At 46.0% G+C, this 18,261-nt stretch overlaps 1 protein-coding gene across 2 annotated transcripts in view; it reads left to right on the top strand.

Moving 5' to 3' along the window:
• The first annotated feature begins 204 nt into the window (after positions 1-204).
• The window catches only part of LOC128872919 (discoidin domain-containing receptor 2-like), a 138,611-nt gene continuing 120,554 nt past the window's right edge, over positions 205-18,261 (top strand). The window contains exon 1 of one of the 2 annotated variants that reach the window (XM_054116106.1): positions 205-1,385. The gene's annotated coding sequence lies outside the window, so the exon portion shown is untranslated. The remainder of the gene's footprint in view (positions 1,386-18,261) is intronic. The other variant, XM_054116105.1, reaches the window with a different exon arrangement.

Here is an 18,261-nt window from a genome sequence, read left to right as displayed (position 1 = left end):
TGCACCATGTCATACAAAATATGTTTCCGCATCGTACTTTCTTATACAAATGCTCTTTGTCGCTTTTTTAAGATGTAGACTGTTTATACATTCTTTTTTCACGTCACACAAGCTCATATTTATTATGTATATCTTAATACATGTGCCATATTTTTATTTGCTTTTTCGTGGTGTTTAAATAGAAACCTTCAAGGAATCGTATACTTTTACAAACTTTACATTCTCATAAGTTCATCCCGTGTAACCACTAATAAACTTTGCCTGGACTTACGACGTCCTCTCAGAAGAGACATCCGAGAGCAAAGGGTTAATTTCAATGGTCCAAAGTTACCACGAATCGATCAGCGGCTCGGTCGACCGGGATTCGAGTAGATCGTCGTAACAGAGCCGTCGGTCGGTGGCGGGGCACCAAGGTATGTATGCGCGACGTAAGTCCAGCCGCTTAATTAAGCGTGCGCGAGTGTACGCGACCCTCTCCCCATCCCACCCCCGTTCGCGTGGGGTAGAAAAAAGATCAATAAAATCCCTAGTCTACGGGCGACCGCATTCATCGGCCACCCCATTTCTACAACATATTTTGCAACCTCACCCCCAAGCAAGCCGGGTTTGCCTGGTCCCCCACCATCGCGAGCAGGACGGACCTCCCTCTTCGGCAGCCCCACGTGCTCGTTTCACCCCCACCGGGTTCGCGGTCACCCCGTAGGGGTGGTGGAGGCCCGTAGCCGAGAACCAGTTTGCCAGACCACCACTAGGTGGCGATAGAACGCGAGGAAGGGAGTCGAGTCGCGATTGAACACGAGGGAGACCGAATGCTCGCGTAGTGGGAGGAAAAGAGAAGGCCTTCGCGTATGGCTACCCCTACCCCCGCTGGCTTCTCTCCATCGAGCAACTGGAGGTTCTCATCAGGCTGTCAGTTAGTGCCGTGGCGCCGTGACGGTACGGTGTTGTTGGTTGGTACGTCGCTTTTCGACCGATCGTTTGCCTCGCGAAACGTGTGTCTCACATCCGATGGGGACCTTGCTCCGAACGGACCGATCGTGTCGCGAAAGACCCATCCTAAAGCAGAGATAATCAGTGATTTTTATTAATTATTTTTTTTTTTTTTTGGAGTGACTAAAGAAGTGTGATTTTTTTTTTTATTTCTCGGAAGGATACGATTTTTTTTCCACGAGGACAATCGCGTAGTTCGTAGACCATAGTGCGCTTGTATATGTATAACGTGCGAGGTGTACCACCAGCGAAGTGAGCTCGAATTTTCATCGAGATCGCCAGAAAAGGCGGGAAGAGAGAGCCCGACTGTGATCGATGATTTCTTACGTGCTGTTCGGTGTGTGTGAGTTCTACGCCTGATCGACGTCGGTGCAGTAAGCGGTGCGACAAATAAGGTGAGCAACACGACAGTATTTTCATTATCGTCCCGGCTGACGCGCGAAATGTGGCGTTGTCGGGGATGCCACGTGAACGGAGCGCACGGAAATCTCGGAGTAGAAAATAGGTGAAATGCTCCGGAAGTGTACCGTTTGGTGCTAGGATTCGAAATTGTAAATTTAAGAGAAAGAGCTGAGAAAAAGAGACAATTGTTTTTAAATACCCAAGGTACTACTCCGGATTTTAAAAGCTGCTTTTAATTAGCAGCAAAACGGTGTTCATGATTAGAGAAAAATCTTTTGTTGTCTATACAATGTGTTTTCAAAATAGTAATTCATTGCTAAATATACGCGTTGTCCATTCTATTACTTTTCCACCGATGTGCTCCAAATCGATTAAATCCCATGGTATAGCTTAAATCGGAGTAACTTCGGTGACCCTCAAAAAAGTTCAACTGTAGCGTCCATTGCACTTATTACCTTAGTTCCACGAGGTGAAATAACGTTATCGATGGTCAGTTTACGTAAAATCCCAACTTTTCCAAAAATTCTGATCATCAAACCCGTACTCCAACTCCAAAGCTCCAGTCCCTCTCTAGCACACGTTCCGACTCCGCGCGAGAAATCTTCATTCCCCAGCGTTATCGCGTGTTTGGCTCTATCCAAAGATCCTCTTGATCCCGGTAAACAAGATGAGTGAGAGATCCCAAAGCAGGAGGAGCGTAATCACGATCGTGGAGTGTATCATCGATCGGCTGGATGCCCTGCCGTGTCGAGGTGGGCCTCCTTTAATCCGACTTATTGTTAGAAAGCCGTCAGCCGGCTGAAATCTGATTTCGTTCTTGGTTCATCGTCGTTCGAGCCTGCGGCGTTGTGTCACGAGGCGAAGTCGAGTGACGTTTTCACGGTTTTCGGTCCGAACAGTCGAGGATAACATCGATTAATCCGCTAAGCTCTGCTCTCGAGCTACTCGACGAGACGGAGACGCGGATCGAAGGAGGGCAACGGAGACGGAGAGTGAAATAAGGTGGATTAGCGAGAAGAGACCCTCGACGGGGTGGAGGGAGCGATGGCGCGCAAAAGGGAACGGGACAAATGAAATTTCGTCGTGGCAAATTGTCCGAAAGCGACGCCGCAGAAATCAGCCGCGACGATTAACACGGGGGATCTCTTAAGACTTGCTAATTTCCTGCCCCGAAGCGCTCCATTGGGGAGACGGGTAATATCGAGAAGCAGAGAAAGCCGTCCATTAGCGGAGTGATCTATTTGTCCGTAGCCTCTGTAGATCTTCCGAATCGCGACGTGAACTGGTTCCCTAAATGGTTCCTTCGGACCCGTTCGGACCCTCGGGATACTTCTCACGTTCGGGAGCCCGTGGCGAACGCGAAATGACGCAACAGGCAATGATGGGCGAAAGAGAAAGGGGCACGAACGGAATTGGAATCGGTCCAAGCGTGCATCGAATCTGCGAGAACACCCAGATCGACGATCGCTCCGGTAGCGTTTGCTAGACGAACTTTGATGATCCCGGACGCGATGTATCTCAGGTCTGCGCGATTGTCGATTAATCATCATTGTCACTGATCTTCTATGAAAGAAAGACGGTTGGTCAAACGAAGCTCGATTGTATATAGACCATTCGACTCTTTACGGTACAAGAATTTGAGTGTTCGGATAGCTTTCAGCTCCTTCGTGTACACAGAGGGTAGAAAAGAGTGAAAGTGTGGTACTCTTACTAGGTGGTGCAACTGTATGTCATCCAAACGCAGTTTAAGTCGCGAACCGAGCAACAAAAATGATCCACGATCGTTCTCCGATACTCATCGTCGATTTCGGGGGTCCTACTCTTTTTCCCTTGCCGCGAACAGGCCGCGAGACGAACGATCGTAAAATTTAACGACGAGAAAACCGGGAATCGTTCGTTCCCGTCGGGGAGCTGGGGCACATCCGATTTCAGTGGATTTAAGCGCAGTCAGGAAAGTAGGTTTTGAATATTGATGAACCGGTATGAATATATTCATAAGACTAACAGTTTATTTCTGCACTCGACTCGATTCGCTTCGCATTGATCAATCGACGCGAGTTCGTGGAAGCGGACCGCTCTCCGCGGTAAATTCGACCGATTAATATTCGTAGGTAGCTGCCGCCGGTACCATCGCGCAGCGCGGAACTTCTTTCCGGCGAATCGACCGTCGGAAATCCTGCCCGCTGAATACTCCCCGACTTCGGCGATGTGCTTTGATTAGAAACATAGTTGGCGACCTGCGACACGGTTTCCCTCAAAATCGTTCCACCAATTTTACCATGTTCAGTTAAACACATTGGTGTTGGATCTAGGGTTACCTCTGAATTATAAGGAAAGGGCGCAAGAGAATCTTATCTTATTTTAGAAGAGAATTTTATTTTTTATTTGATTATTCGAAATGAAGAGAAATCACTTTTTCGTTTCTTATCAGTTTATGATTTAATTGATTGAAGGCCTGGGGAGTTACAAAATAGACGTCCAATGGGAAGATAAGAAATTCATTTATTTAGTAGGCGCAGCTTTTGTATGAGTGGCATCAGAAGAAGCGTTATCGCTATGATGTCAGCGCTATGGGAGTAATACTTGCGCTGCTGACTATCATTACTAAGAAAAATGGGTCTATAAACAACGTCTTGTCCGCCGGACGGACATTTTGGAGCACAGACGACAGAATAATTTCACAAGCACATTATAGAAATCAATTTTTACCGATTAATGAATTCAAATTTATATATTATGGAAACTGTGTCCTCTGTCCTCTATAAATAACGAATACACGACTAGTCTTCTCCGAGACTCGTTTCACAGTGTCTTCATTTTCGAAGGCCGTCACAAATTTTACGAGGAGGTCTCGTTTGCACGAGGGCGGTCGAAAGCGGCACGCGTCGTAACTTATCGCGTAATTTATTATTAATAACCGCGACGACAGTTTGACGAGCGTGTTCGCCTCGAAACTGGAAGATCAAGAGAATCCCAGAAGAGGTTCGACGAATTCGCTTCAAAGAGAATCGATAAATTTTGGTCCGTGTCGGTGTCTGTGGCATCGTTGAAATAATCGAAATGCTAATTATTCATTTGCATAATTAACGCGAGCGCGATAAAGCGACCCGCGGCCTGCCGTGAGTGGTCCCACATGCCATCGAAGATTAACGGTAGCCCTGTACCCCTACACTGTCCCCGTTAATGTTCATTTTGAATATTAACTCCTCGGAAATGAACACGACCGGTCGTCGGATCGTTGCAGGCGAATTCAACGTGGTCCGATGAATCGGATCCGAGCATCCCCATGCATTTTCAACGATTTCGAAAGCTGCTCGGCATTACGGATGTAAATTGATACGCGATCGCGTTTTCCGGAGACCTCGTTGGAAATGGTTCGTTACCTCCAGCCATGAATCGGACGCCATTCTTGTCGACCAGAGATGGACAGAATTCTCAACCGCGTAAACGCTTCGAGCGACGAATAAGGAAGAACTGTTTACGCGTTCGTCGTCGAGTAGAAACTGGATTTAGTATTACAGAATTGAGTATCTCGAAGTGGAGATTTCATTGACTATTCAACATTTTGACTGCACGTACTGTCTTCTTTAGGGGCAAACATCTTTCACCTGGTTTTCTTCAATTTATTTTTATTTTCATATTAACAGTATAGTACTTTATTTACGAACGTTTCGTTTTATGCTTCTTTTATGAAAAAGTATGCACACCTTTCTTCTTGTGTTTTTAATATTATATTTTGTTACTGTTATTAATAGAAGAATTCAGTTTTTGAATAAATCGTTGCCCACCTCTGTCACTTGGCTTAAGGAAACATTTCTGGATATCCTCGGAAACGTCGAGTTCAATTTTCTCGAGGCGTTCCGTTCGCCTTTGTCTTCTGCTCCAATTAAGGTTCTAGAAAGCCTCGCGTGGCAGAGGTCGTTTAAATTCCCATTTTTCTGGCGCCCTTTAAGGGCGGTGGACGTCTCGAATCGATTGAAGCGAACCGGAGCCGTCACTTTCGCCTGGCGAGGGTAAATTGACCCGGTCGTTTACGGTCAATTTCCGAAAAATCTCGCGTTTCTCGGCTGCGAACGAAAGCACCCCTCGCCGTCTGAACGCCGTAACTTTCGGCTACATTTCCTTCCTTCGTCGCTCGAAATGACAAGCTGGCCAACAATTGGCGTCGTGAATTTCCTTCGTCCAGCACCGCCGTATCTTTCGGAGTTGTTCGTATCTAATCCATTATCCTGATCGCGAACGATGCACGCCATTTGCTAGATTTACTGGTACGCGAACTCCCTTTTTTTTTCATTCCGAGTGGAATTGTTCCTGTCTTATTCTGCAGTTACCGAATTCATTAATCGCTCCATTACGTATCCATTATGGAGGATTTATGAACGTGAAAACTGAGTGAATCATTTTTTTAAACTATGAACTATTTTACAAGGGGGTTATAATGTTATATGTACACACCTGAATTTAAATTTCTTCAACGAATACTGTTATATAGCTAATGAGAAAAATGGCTAACATTAATTTTCCTTCACCTTTATACATTCCTAAACAACTCGCGTATCTCCAATGTTCAAGAGTTCATGGCTCCATAAAATCCAGCGAAAAGAACCCGAAATTTCTGACGTCCCTAATCGACATCCCCTTAAATCCAACCACGGTTGACCTATTCATCCACTTCAGCCATCGAGACAACGAGCTAAACCTAAGAGTTTCGGTTTCCCCTCGGACGATTCGGAGCAAATCACGCCTAAAGCATGCCGCGGCAATGGAGATCAGCGAGTGAATGCAAAACGCACGAGAGCAGATAAAAGTTGGTCCTCGAGGGTGGTGGCGGTGTCGCACGCATCACTTGCCGCGCAAGGCGTAAATCGTTCACGGTCAATTTCCGAAAGGATCCCCCTGGTCCGTAACGTTGTGGAGTGGATCAACGACGACTTCTTCTCGGGCTCGTTTCCGCGTCATCGTCCAAACACGAAAACGAAACAACGGGTGGCCACGGGGACACGCTGATGGCTACAGCTGCCTTTACGGTGAAACTCCCTAGGGAATACAGAGATTTTTCGAATATTTTGAGATAGATGCAGGGTCCACAAAAAGATGCAATGATCATATGAGGGTTCAGAACAATATTTTGATGTCTCGGCAATGTCTTAAACAATCCTGATGGGATTCAAATCAAACCTTGCCAACTCAAGAAGAAAGGAGTGCAGGGGTAGAAACATAAATTGCATAGAACAGTAATTTTCCGGCGTAATCATTGAAAAATCGAAAACGAAATAGTTGCTCGGTTATCTCAAACCTTAGATTTTATTTACTTTCGATGAATCACAGCCGCGAAGAGTGCCTAATTTGGAGGTAGCATGGGTACCATGACGACTCCATCGTCATTCCTGATGATGGGTCACCGCGTCAATGAGAATATATCAGGCAGCTGCCGCGCTGGACGAATCCGAAGGCGGTTGGGGGTCTCTGCACCTGATTGCCGGACATCCATCTACCCTCACCTCCGCCCCTCTGGTCGACAGAAGGTGTAGAAACTCCACGGGAATCCAGGCCCTCCGCGCTGTTCGTTACACAATGAGCACACGCGCGCGACCAGCGGATCATAATGGCTTTCTAATTGCACCTCGTGGCGGCTGATTTCGCGCGGAGACCATGAAACGAAGAGACACCGTGGAGAGGAAAGGAAAGCCACCGGCGGGGGAGGGGAAACGAAAGCTGCGACGATGAATAGAAAGTCTTGGCGAACGCGTGTCGTCGGCGGGAATTAACGGGGAAATTGAGTCTTGTACTCCGTGATCAAATTGCCTGATTCAACCGTCGGCGGTTTTTCGCGTCCGTAGAAACAGAGATTGGTCCAAGCGACGGATTTAAATTCATGCCGCGATCTCGCCGCTGTCGGTAGAGAGACTCTCGCTTCTTCCTAGCCGAGCGCGAACTTAATATTGTACAAGTTATTCGGGGTGAATACTAACAAGCTCACCCTGGGATATTAGACTGCTCGAAATAATTAGAGAATCACCTACTCGGAGTTGACGTCGCTCGCCGAGGCGCACTTTAACCTCTTCCAGCCTGCCATATACTTCGGTGTTTGTGAACTTAAGATTATCCCTGAAGTAATGCAATTCGCAAATTCACGACTGATTTGTGCACAGTTCCTGAGTTGTTTTCTTTTTTTTATAGATTATTGTAGTTTCTTTGGAGATTCGTTAGTTTTGCTCGCCATTTTGAGGGTTAATAATAATAATAAAAATATCTAGAATATCCCTAAACTCGGATAAGTACCTACGCAAAATGACTTCGATTCCGTAATTATTCACGCTAATGTAGCTATCATCAATCAGTTTTGGTAACTGCTACGTTGCGTCCCTGAAAATTAGACTCGACCCGGAAGGACGAGCCCTCGTGAAAGTTGCGTGAAATTTAGGTCCCCGATAGCACCTGTCGAAGCGCTGAATCGTCAATCCCGTGGGTGAAACGACCTAGACGTCGAGCTTTTTGTCTCCCTCGTTAGTCCTCTCGGAAAGTCTGTACATCATTGTCCGTCCCCCGACACGGAGACCTCGAACGGGACACGAGGGCATAACTCTCGCTTAATAAAGTAAGAATGCCAGGCTGCGACACCGCAGACCGACCGCAAAACTGCTTTAATCGTCGGATATCGCGGAGAGAAGAGGGTGGGCATTTGCGAGCGCAACGATTAGCGGCGATTTCTGCGGCCTGGGCCATTTGTCAGGGCCGGTTTAAGCGACGCTGCCTTTAACCGGTCGTTGTTGCTCCACAATGCCCCGACGACGATTCTTTATAGTCGCAGGATCGATTCGACGGGTTAAACCGATCATAAATCCGAATGGCTTAGACTTAACGCAAGTGGCGAGGAGAACGAAAGAGTGGAAACGTTTCGACAGACTCACGATGCGCATTGCACCCCTGTGGCGCGTCTCGTTCTCGTCTCCGCCCCTTGTTTAGTGGCTAATGTTTCATCGAAGGTGCCGCAAGTTTGAAACGTAAAAATACACGATGCTGCAAATTGATATCACACTCAAATTATCCACTTCTCGAAAACGAAGAATCATGCCACGAGCTTAAAAGGCTTATGAATCACTGGCAGAACCTCTCCCACCACGTTCTCCGAAGGAAAACGATGCTGGACAACAGAGAGATAAAATATGCAGGATATAGTGCTACCTCCTGAGGGATACACCTGACGTAGGAGAGACTGTACCAAATATATCCACCCCCGGGGGATAAACGGAACGGTCGATAACTCATTCTAAATACTTGTATGCTAATAACGACGCTGCAACGAAAATTTACTATTCCCCAAGCGTTCCCCAGCCGCTCGTCTCCCTCCCTCTCGCGTTCATCTTTTCACCTCTTTCTCCGCGATCTGTCGCCGTTCGCCGACCGCGCGCATCGCGGCATTGCGGAACACCCTTACCCAGAACTCGAAGAACCGGCGTATTAGCTTTACATTATGCCCTTCGGTGGAATTTATGCAACGGACCCGTAATCCCGCGGAACCATAAAGTCCGCTATCTAGATCGTTTATCCGCGACACCTTCTCTCCTCGCTTCGTCTTCCAATTCTCCGGGCTCTTTCCCTCCCGTCCTATCTTCCAGCCAACCTCTTCGATCCTTCGTCCCTTTCGCTCCGAGCTAACGCGAAATTGAAATCCTCTGGCTCGAATGACCCGCGAGAGACGAACGGGAAGAGTTCCACGTAGAAGCAGCGAATGTGCCGGAAGATGCATGGACGAACGCGCATATCGCGTCTCTTTGGCTAGCGTTCGATTATTGGCGCGGCGAAATATGGTCGAAACGGGCCGGGCAGGCTGCGGGATCGCTTCTGGCACGATATTTCGATGTTAGGGTGAAATTTCTTGATACACGAGTAGCTCCGTTCGAACGAATGGTTCAGGAGCTTCGATACGTTTTGGGTAACTGGAGTACTATTACGGTGAAGCGTAGATTTTTGGTATATGGAGGAGATGCAAGAAGTGTTTTTCGTTTTTAATTGAATCAAAGTAAAATCTATTCGTTTCCTTTAAGTTGCGCTGGGCAAGAAACTTCATTTAGCATTTTTATGTTCATAAATCTCCTGTTTCGTTTAAAAGGAGATGTTTCTTGTATTTTTAATACTATCCTCTCTTAATTTTCGAAAAGCATTATCTATTTCATTCTTGTACAATTTCATCCGCATTATTTTGTAAAACCAATCCATCAATTATTTCTTAATCGAGCAACCCGACTAATAATACACCAAACGAACTATCACTCACAATAGCCAATTTCGATCGAAACTCTGCAGCAGTCCTTTGGTTGCATTATTTCGAACGAATTACGCTAGTTTCGGCCGATGCACATACGGATCGAGAATGTTAGAAACTTTTCGCATCTCGAATTCGATTCGTTTATAAACGCTCGGCAATCGTATTCCACTTCGCGTCTCTAGCCGACATAAAAGTCAGAGTTATTTCAGTGGCGTGTTTGATGTTTCCTTTGTAGCAATGTTACGACTGCGTTAAATCACTATCCTCTTCTGTCGCTAGACAAATAAACGACCGTTGGATACAATTATTACAATCCGATACAGACTGTGCAACTACCTCGGTCAGCATCGAGTCTTGCAAATTTATCGCGGAAGCATTTGCGCATGGTGTATGATGTTTGATAAGGTAAACGATAGACTCCAGTCCTCCAGTTATCGTTCAATTGGGGTATTAAATAATAACGGTCTGTCATTTGATACCTGCAGAAGATAGCCGCAACATTGACGAAGAGTATCTCCACCGAAGGACACGGAAGCATAGGTTACTATCGACCATAAAACATTTTAGTTTCGAATATCTTCGCCTCGTCGAGGAAACGCGTCGGTTTCGAGTTTCCCATTTCCGACTCGAGAGCAAGATTACGAGATGTTTGAGAAACGCAAACGCGAAGTCGCGAGGGCATAACTGTAAATCAAGCCGTGCAGGGTAATTACTTGAGAACGTGCGCTTTCGTGTTTGCTAAACAGTCCGAGCGGCGACGGACTTGCCATAACGAGAAAAGTCCGGTCAATAAATTAATTAAACTGTCGTGACTTCGAAGCAGGAATCGCCGCGGCCGGTCGAGCGTAATGCGTTCGGACCTGACCTCATTACCATTCGCGAAATCATAATCGTTTCGAAAATTGCGGAAAGCTTTTAGCCAAGCTGCCACTTCGAAAGTTAGAGTGGCCACTCGTGCTCGAACGCGTTAGAATCCCCCCTGGCTCCTCGTAAAATTTAAACGATCACGGAATAGAAATGTATCCATTCCTGCGGGATTAAATTCTTTGTTCCTGACGATCCTGGTCAACGAGTGGCGTGCAACGTTTAGTACCTTCCGAAGGTGACGTTTAGTTGACTGAGAAATTATCGGGAGCCGGCGATTTATTGTCGGAGATACATGTTTGACATTTAAAATCTTTTCTTCGGGTAATTTTAAACAAGTATTCTTCGCTGTCGTGGTCGATGCTTGGACACCCCAATCATTTTTATTTTCCTACATTTACATCGATCCTACTTACAAACTTCCGAATATGATTTTAAATCAAAGAGTGAAAGATGGGAAACGTTGTAAAACACTCGTGTTTCTGTCGAAAAATGAGACGTTCTCTGTCTGGTACTCGGAAATTGATGCTGTCTGCGAGCACTGTACCAAGTTACTTCACCGCTAAATACCGCGAGTGTCTGTGACAGTTTAATCGTGTACCGTGTGTTTGTCTACTTACGGGAGACTCTGTAACGTGTACTTGGCGAATGTAGTTGCCATGATACAGACCTGAACCTCTTCTGGCTAATTAGCGACGACGTGTTCGTAGAATACGACTAGATACGTGCTGCTCTAACGATGGATTTATAACTTTTGTCTACTCAGAAGAAATTCAGATGTGTCGCTCTTTTTTTGAAGATTTAGAAGAATATTATTAATAGATCGTTCCTTATTGAAAATTATTTGACCTGTTTTCACTGAATATGGGCGAATCTATCCTCGTGTACTACTTATAGTGGGCTTTATACTAGAAGCATTCAACTGAATAAAACGTGAAAATATACCTAAAGCAACTTTCTGGCCGAACGCATATCCTCCGCTACTTTTCCAAACGTCTTCCTGTCCTATCGTAATTTATGTAGCTCGCATTGTCCTGGCGTTTCTAGCGATCAACCTATGCACGACGCGACGCATACACTCGAATCCCAGGATGTCCAACAGTCCCAATTTACGATGCTTCGGGCAATAAATGATTTCTTCGCGACTCGTGGTCCCCGAACGTTGAATTCGCGGCGCGACATTCGTGTAACGACGCGTCGTAACTCGTTGCGTTAAAGCCAGAGGGGGTTCCAAAGCCGAGGGATACTTCTCGCGCGAGAGAAACGAACGCCTTTATTAGCCGCGAGTAAAACTGCGAACGTATCGCACACTTTATCAACGGGTATACCGAGGGGCACATTAAAATTTCTCGAAGGTGTCAACGGCTCGGTGCGCCTGGCCGACTTTATGCAAATCGCGAGGCATCAATTAGACTCGATAAAAGGGGGCGAGGGAGACTCGGCGTTTCGCCGAAAAATCGTTGTACCGCCCGAAGCAGAGAACGAGTGAGATAAAAAGACAGACAAAGAGATGGTACGAGAGAGAGAGAAGAGTACGCGTGGCTAACAAGGCTCTTCCTTTTGCGTCTCACTCTGAATGCCCCGCTAACGAGTCGGGCTGGTAAATTATTTCGTAAAAGGGGGCGTTTTACGCGGCCCGCCGCGGCATCCGAGTTATAATTTCCGCCGTGGCGACTTTATAGAGCCGGTCGCCTCGACGCGGATACGGTCTCTAAACGGTTACCCGTAAGCTACAATCAATTCTGTGTACGATCGTGCGTGCGCGCTCGTTTGCTCGAGCATTCGATGCCTTCGGAGATCCGATGATAAGAAACACTAAAATTCTGCTCGGAGAACCGTTAGAACCGAGGAGCTGACTGGGTATTATAAATCTAGCGAACGCGTGTTGACGGGGGAAAAAAATATTGTTGGAACGTCGCCCGCCACGGATCATCGTTACTTCCTTTTCTAACGTATGGATTAGGTTTCCTTCTTATCGGAAATAAGTTGGATTTATATCGACAGGCTAGAGGTTCTTCATCTGACGATAGGGAAGACTATGCGATAAATGTGTTTAGTATGGGAGTTTCTCGAAAAAACTCGAGAATGAGGCGGGTTAATCCTAAGTGGGCGAGTGTTAGAATGGGTGAAATTTAACTTGTATGATATGACTACCTCATAATTGTTTGTAACTTTTTTAAAAGTCTGTTCTACAACTATTCTGTCCGTTCTGTCCAATGTTCGTGCTCCAAAGTGTCCCGCCACAAAGGGTCGATGGAGACGCCCTAGGCGTCCTCGGTGTAGTTTGTTAGTCTCACTCGATGAAGTTCATCGGATGAACGTCTATGATTTCATGTACTGTTACGACACGAACTCCATTGACAAATTGTCAAAATTATTCTGTCAATACTCGAAGGGTCCATACGCCTGTGGGTAAATAATTGTAATTCGTTGAAGAGGATCCCACTTAAAATTGAAACGAACACAAAGCCTCGAACGAAACAATTTTAACCCTTTGCACTCGAGACCTCTTTTCTTATATCTACCAGCAACTCGAGATGCTTTCTTAGCTTTCTATTGCCACGAATGGTAAGCTTGGATTAACTTTTTAGAAAATGAGAATTCTACTTTGAAATTTGTGAATCGGGTTAGCTTTGCCTCACCGACCATCATTTTATTGATACTTGAAGTTCCAAAAAAATTAAATCTAAACAAACATTATTATTGGTTGATTTGTTGCATCGAATCTAGTGGTGTCCGAGAGTCATCTTTAGAGTGCAAATGACTAATCCAAATTTTCAATTTACACTGGTCCTTGCGTAATTAAATTTCGAAAATTCCCTCTTCTCACTTGCCACCTCGCAATTAATCCGTGAAATTCATCGATGACCATCTGCCGCCACATGTTGCTTCTTTCCACCAAAACTCGATTAATCGGTTTGCGTCTGCGAAACATACGGCGCGTATTCCAAGCACCGATAAAGGGTTTCCTTTCTCATCGGAGGACCAGACCTTCCGGCATCCCCGTCGCTGTAATTCGTCATTTTGGGTAGAAAGAGGAACAAAGAGGTCGGGGGTCTAGCATGAAATTAGCATGCAGGTCCGTGTCCGCCTCCGAACGCAGCGTGTTGGATAAAACATTATCCGGCGTTCGGGAGAGAAAGAGGGGGGGTGGGGTGGGGTGGGGGAAAAGTCGCGTCGGGTCGCGTGGCCACCGGGCAGACGAATTTTCAAACGTCAGACACGTAGAATCGACCTCTGTCGCCGAAGGAATTGTTACCCTTTAATGCATGCGGGCGTCCTTTGTGCCTTTTGAGGATTTCTCTCTTGCCTCCTCGTCTCCGTCCCACTCCATCGGCTTTTTCCCCTTTCGAGCACTGGCCACCGTGCGGCGGGGCTGCTCACCCCGCATACAAAAACGTGAAAGTAAAGGGACCGGACCGGACATACAACGCGTGCCGTAGAGGGTTAGTCGAGAGGGGAAACGAACTTGGGGGGAGGGGAGGAGGCCGTGTGGTGTGGATGAAACGAAAAGGAAGGTATATATGACCATAGGTAGGCCCCATTGGAGCGGGAACGAGGTGGTAACCACCACCTTGACGGACAGTGGCAACGTGGACACAAGAAGCCTCCCTTCATTTCGTATTCCATTTCACTCTCATATTCCCTTTTACCCTGCTCGTCGTTCATTGTCTACTTTTCCCGTGGCTCTGTGTACTCCTCGCTCTGCGTCCTTCTTTATTTCCAGCTGCGTTTCTTTCCCTTCGACGCGGCAAACAGTCGTGGGAGTTTGATGGACACCGCGCTCAGAGAATATCCGATACGCTCCCCGTCAATTGCGAACGAGTTCGGCTGAATAGCTTTTCAGGGTGTCACGGCTGCGAACACGTTCGTATCGATAATGTCGAGGATTCGCGCCGCTCAATCCTCCATGATGGCACGATCGTGTCTGCTGTTTTTCATTTGTTCATTTAATAGGTAAGGTATCAGGTTGGTAATAAATTAATGTCGATTTTTGAACTGTATATTTAAATCCTCGTATCATAAAAGCTTAAATACCGTTGGTATCGCACGTGAAATAAAGATTCCCTTCCTTCTGTTAATATTAATACGTAGTATCCAGCTCGAGTCTCGAAGAATAATTGCTCGAATTACCTCCAGAGTATCGCGAGCATGATATTCTCAGAGGAACGCGTCGAAGGTTCGGTCTGGCGCAGCGGATGCTGGGCATTGTTGTTCTCGACGCTACCGTTCCGATTGTTTAACCGAGCACAACTTGGAATCAATTTCGAATTGTCCCGGTGGAAAGAAAAAATGTGCGATCGCGCGGGGTCGTCGGCGAACAATAAAGCTCGCTACGGAGCCGGAGCTTTAAGAATTCAAAACAAACCGTAGACGCAGCCTCCGCGGGATTATCCGGACGCTTCGGCTTGCCTTCGTCGAGGATCACCGAGGCTCGAACGAGATGAATCCGCTCCCCAAACAAGCGTGAAGCACCACCGGTTTCAGGAGGACAATGAATTATTCTGTTCGGGCGGACGTTTTCATTCGTCTCTCCTGTACTCACCGACGGGACGAGAGGAGAAGAATCGGGAAAGAGGAAGAGGAATAGAGATAGCTATCCCGCGGACCCCACTGCACCGAGATTCTCATGCTCGGAGGTCGCGGAGGAGTCGTTGTATCGCGAGGCAGTTTTATCTCGCTCCGGGACCACAAAGCCCCCGTTCTCGGATCCCCCTTTTACGCGTGTCCCACATTATGCGTCATATGGAGGAAATTTCCGGCATGACACAGACGGGATTATACCAATCGCGGGGGTGGACTCGCTCCCGAAGGAGGGCGGAGGTTTTGTTTGCCTGGAATGATTTTTTGATCCGAGAAGAGGATAGTCTGGCTACGTTGAATTCCCCTGGAAATTATCGAGGGGTCTGAGACTTACGGTCCTATACATTGAATTGAGGCGATCGGATTTAGATTGTCAGTCCTTTCTTTGTACAATGCTTTTCTAGACTTTTTCTATATTTTCATTCTACTTGAGAAAAATAGACACTTGGTCACCAGTATTACTTCCGTTTTTATTTCTACATACAGTCAATACCATAAATAATCGTACGCTCTATGTCTATTGAAGAAGTTTGACTAAATCAAATTATAGTTTTGATATTCCCAAATGAAGTTTTTTTTATAAATATGTATATGAATATGCTTATAAGTGTATCTATTTATATATACATCAACATATTTGCACAAACATTTGGAAACATCAAACCTACCATTTAATTTAAACAAACTTCTTCAATAGATATAGAAGATACGAATATTTATGGGACTGACTGTATACGTTTACGATGATTCTACCGTGACATTAATGAGCGTTCCAAAAACTTACAATTAAAACATCAAAAATTGAAACACGCGTAAAGTTAATGAATTAAAATTACGAATACACACCGCGAAGACTATTTTTTGTATACGTTGTTTAAAAAGGGTGCCATTATCCCAAACGTCTCTCTTGAAATAATATCATTCTTAATACAAGAAAAGGACTAAGCCCGACATTTTTCACCAAGAATGTCAGGAACAGACAAACCGTAAGTCTCATGCTCGGGATAATTCGGACAAACGTGTACGTTAAATTCCACGGAAAAAATAACACTACCGAGGTGGAAACTCGATGGCGAAAAAAAGGAGCCGCGAGAGCAAAAGCGACGCGCAATTCGACAGAACGCGGCAAAGGTCGCGTGTAATTGGTGCTCACGTCATGCGAACAGCATTTGTTCCATTGCGAATGTAGACGTATCTCTTTTCGATGTTTGCAGGCGCTGGCATAAAAGCCAGTTTCCCTTTGTGGGGGGGACAATTTTATCTCGTAGCGAGATCACGTGGCTCTCGCGATCCCCTTTACGCATTTGTGTCCCCTATTATATACGTCGTACGGTAGGAAATTTCCGGGTGAGGCAGGCGTGCACGATTAAACGAAAAATTACCGTGAACGACACACGGATCCCGGTCGAGCGGGAAAAACCAACGGGACGCGAACTTTCATCTTTCGCCATTCCTGCCAGCTGCAAAACTAAAGCGTTTCTCCATTGAACCGAGCACAGGAGGGTTTGGCCTTACGGGGACTCCTTCGTTGATCGACAGTCTGCTTACGGATTCAATTACGTTGGGTTATCGACTTTGTGACTACGATCCAGTCCAATTACCGCGCCGTTCTGAGAGCGAGCTGCGACAGCGATTAAAAAGGAACGAGAACGAAGCAGAAAAGAAAGGAAAAAGCAAGAAAAAAACGCTCTCGCGTCCGGCGATTATAGATCGACGTTTCAACCTGGCTGAGATCGTTTGATCGTCTTGGATATGCGGCCTTCGCGCGTTGCATTTCCACCTTGAGTCTCATGCCGCGAGCGTTAACATCGAATTCGACGTTTTATCGCCGCCCAGAATCGCTCTTGTCGTGTTCGACGTGAGAACGTTGGCTCGCTGATAGAGTCGAGTATTTTTAATTACGTCGTTCGCATATTTAGTTGAGTGATAAGTTGTCAAGAACTTATTACAGCTATAAATCAATCGGTGCTTTAAAATTTTTTGTTTTAATCAACAATGAGAAACTCAACTTTGCTATCGATCTACCTAAGCCTCGATCCTATAATATCCTCTGCTTTAGTCCGACCCTAGCACCTTTTGTAAACTGTTTTGTAATTAGTTTCAATCTCACCGTCATTCCTCTGCAAAGCAATCTTATAAATCTGGACGTTGCTACGGCCTCTTCCTTGAATTTTGAATCTTGCATTACTGTTAAGCTCAAAGCTGCTTACCTCGATCTCCTCCGTCTACGTTCCTTCTCTCGTTTTTACCTCTCCGTCAAAAGCTTCTTCTTGCTTTACAACAGATCATCTCTGTATTTGATTATGCTGATGTTGCTCGCTCTCGCCCAGCTAAAAGGTCCTGAACTAGTGCACGACTAGTACAAAATGCATGCCCGAGATTCGCTCAAGGGACACATAAATGTGATCATGTTACGCCTCTATTCGAACAATCCGGTTGGTTAAACGTGGAACAAAGATACACGCTTCATCTCGTAAGCTGATTAACCGTCTTGTTGTCTGGTACGTAAAATCCTTTCTACTGTAACTCTCCGAAGCAGCTGGCGTATGCATTAGCTGGCGTATCATTTATTTTCATTCTATTTTCACCGTAGCTTTCGTCTCTGATTTTTTCTCTCCCGATGGTTATTTTATTTTATTTTTCTTTCCTCGTAACTCAATTGTCCTACGCATTATTCCACGTTTCCTTTTTTTCCCTCGTAATATTAAATTTCTCAATGCATATAATCTTACTACAACAAGTACATCTTATTACCATGACAGTAATCTTCCACAGAACAAATAATGCTCTCGCCCATATGAAATTCAAAACAAAAATATCAGGGTCTCCTCCGCGTATCGACACAGGTTTATCGATTCCTCGAGTCGTCCCCTTGCGGCGCGATCGACTCGCGACGCATTCGTTAAACGGCGTTTTTCGCTCGCATGCCGGCGCCAAGTAGGCATTGTCTCGCGGCCAATTAGCCTTCCAAGCGCTGAGAGCGTTAGCCGAGAAAGCGTTCTCGATTACGCGCGCTGCCTGCTTCTTAATTTACCGCGGAGCGCTCGCCGTTTGCAGCGAGCAATTAGCGCTGATAAAAAAGCGATCGACTCGCGGAGGCCTCGATGCCGAGTTTAGAAAAGCACGTGCTCCCTGGTTTCCCTTCTTCCCCT

This window comes from Hylaeus volcanicus, chromosome 2 (assembly GCF_026283585.1).
Source record: "Hylaeus volcanicus isolate JK05 chromosome 2, UHH_iyHylVolc1.0_haploid, whole genome shotgun sequence".
Taxonomy (NCBI): Eukaryota; Metazoa; Arthropoda; class Insecta; order Hymenoptera; family Colletidae; genus Hylaeus; species Hylaeus volcanicus.
Note: the sequence above shows the minus strand (reverse complement) of the source record. Positions and strands in the feature narration are given on the sequence as shown.